This window comes from Salmo trutta, chromosome 2, assembly GCF_901001165.1.
Source record: "Salmo trutta chromosome 2, fSalTru1.1, whole genome shotgun sequence".
Classification (NCBI taxonomy): Eukaryota; Metazoa; Chordata; class Actinopteri; order Salmoniformes; family Salmonidae; genus Salmo; species Salmo trutta.
In genome coordinates, this window is record NC_042958.1 from 28,088,739 (window position 1) to 28,091,511 (window position 2,773).

At 37.2% G+C, this 2,773-nt stretch overlaps 1 long non-coding RNA gene across 1 annotated transcript; it reads right to left on the reverse strand.

Annotated features, from left to right (window-relative positions):
* Nucleotides 1-946: 946 nt before the first annotated feature.
* On the reverse strand, nt 947-1,841 carry LOC115148289 (uncharacterized). Its single transcript, XR_003866628.1, has 2 exons — nt 1,802-1,841; nt 947-1,435 (listed from the first exon to the last, which is right to left on the reverse strand). It is a non-coding gene; the product is annotated as an uncharacterized LOC115148289 (long non-coding RNA).
* Nucleotides 1,842-2,773: the final 932 nt, after the last annotated feature.

Sequence of the window (2,773 nt, forward strand, 5' to 3'; positions counted from 1 at the left end):
AGTGAACGTTATTTTTGCACACATGTAGCCTTGTGCACTTGATCGATGTCTACTATAGTGGCCACTATAATAGAGCAAAAATAGAATGCCTGTTTGTTTCATTCTATTTCTACTTTAAGATGTTTTTTCCCCAAGTGCAATATGTATATGTGTGTGGTCACAAGCGTTCTATTATAAAGGCTGTCTTGGCTGACTACAATATTAGTGTGTTGTTTTTTCTCCAAACTTGAGAGTCATTTGCAGTAAAGTCTAGGCAACAAATAACATTGGATTGCTTTCTTTACATTTTTTAGCTGTGAGTTAGGTTCACATTAGCCACTTTTTATTTTACACGCAGAGACTGATCATGTAGATCATATTCTTTCTTGTTAAATTAGTTAAAACCTGCATTTTCCCCTAGCAGGGATTTTTTGCATGTTTCAGTGCAAAAAGAAAAGCGTCACCTTTTTTGGCCCTCACCAGTTTGCATCCCCGATCAGTGCAAAGAGATGATCGAGGGTGAACAAGCAACACTTCAGGTATTTTGTCTTTACTTTGACCTTATTGCTTGGACTTAGGAGTCAATGAATGCTATTGCTCATATGCAAGGTTTTAATGTCCTGTCTATTTTTGTCTACTTTCCTCCTTTACAGCTTTAATTGTCTGGAGCCTGGTGTTGTTGTGGCCAAGGAGCTTTCACTCAGATGGAACCATGTTTCAGCTACTGTGCAATGTTGACTCCTTCCTCCCAGAGATGTGAAAGCATCCCCCGGACTGGACACAACCTGGCAAACACATATTTTGGAGAAAATCAGTACTTTTGCAATGAAAAGGCCATGGACATGACATGTTCTGCTCCAAAGGGTGCGCATGCGGCTCTTTAGCGCCGCCCTAGTGGCTCCCTGGAGCTTTTTCAAAAATATGAAAATGGTTTTAATATAATTTATTATAATATGAAAATTGTTTTAATATAATTTATTATCCAATGCCGTAAAAATGTGTATAATAAATATTTAATTTCAACATTTCTGTCAACGAAGATTTACGTCATAGCCTGCGACACACGTTTCTTTCAGCTCGGCGTAGTGCCAGACAGGTGGCCGTTGCAAACAAACCGGCAGGTGTGTCATGGGCCATGGATCCCAAAGGGAAAAAGAGAAAGATAGCTGAGGAGAACAGAGGATTCCACAGTTCTTGGACCGAATAATTTACTTACATTGCCAATGCGGAAGGATTGCCTGCATGTTTGCTTTGTAATGAGAAGTTGTCAAATAACAAAAAGAGTAACGTGGAAAGACATTTCCATTCTTCCTGACAGTTATAGGAACATGAAGAAATATGCATTTGGAGTATTATCCATCTTTGGATCAACATACCTGTGCGAGCAGATATTCTCAAACATGAACTACATAAAATCCAAATACCGCACCCGCCTCACAGATGAGAGCTTGCAGTCCTGCGTGAAGATTAAAGTTACATCTTACATGCCCGATGTTGAGAAGCTGTCCAGTGATGTCCGAAAACAAAAGTCACATTAAACGGGTAAGAACACAATCCTGTCATAGGCACATATTTAGTAACAAAGTGGCTGTTTTTATAAAGTGATTTCTGATTTTTGTCAGTATATATTTGGAATGACACATAGGGATATTATTGTGTTTTGTTGCTCAGGTCCGAGGATGGCTGCATTGTATTGTGCGTGTCAAAAGAGAAGAGGGTGCTGCTGCCTTTTACCCTTGCACATTTGTAAAAAACTAAAGAGAAGAGGATAATGCACAGAAATTGAACTTAAACTGTATTATTTTAATTTTATATACTTTACCTTTTCAAAAGGCTGCTGTTTTATTGCACTCTGTCTGTTGCCCAGATAAGGAGGGAAAGAGAAGAGGATTGTATCGTATTATTGAGGATTGAAAAGGACTGCATTTTATTTCCATGGGGAGGTCTGAAATTACAGGAGGCCTATTATGCACGTTGCACATTTTGTTGTTGTTTTTTCGAATCCTAAAATAAAAATGACATCAAAAATCTGATTTCTGTATTGTATTTCAATAATTTCATCAATGCAACGAAACATAATACATTAATATTATAATGGAAGTTAAACTTAAAGCACCATCGTACAGCAGAGTAGTCACGTGGTGCGTCATTCTCTCCAGGATGCGCTGCAGGTAAAATAATCGTTTAATCATGAATGCTCATTATGTATTTGTAGCCTACTTATCATTTTGATAGTAGGCTAATATAGCTAATATAGACACTTACAGCATGTGTTGCCTTCATTATAAGGCTTATATAAGGCTTTTAATTTTTTGCGGCTCCAGACAGATTTGTTTTTTGTTTTTTTAGTCCAATATGGCTCTTTCAACATTTTGGGTTGCCGACCCCTGCACTAGGCCATCATTGAAAATATGAATGTGCTCTTAAAACCTGTTGAGGACAGCTATAACTTCAATTTCTCAAACATATTACTATTTTACACCATTTGAAAGATAAGACTCTCGTTAAAGGTCATCAGATGACACTCCTAGGACATTATGTTATACAATACATGCATGTTTTGTTCAATCAAGTTCATATTTATATCAAAAACCAGCTTTTTACATTAGCATGTGACGTTCAGAACTAGCATACCCACCGCAAACTTCCGGTGAATTTACTAAATTACTCACGATAAACGTTCACAAAAAACAATTTTCAGAATTATAGATACAGAACTCCTTTATGCAATCGCTATGTCCGATTTTAAAATAGCTTTTCGGCAAAAGCACATTTTGCAATATTCTGAGTAGAT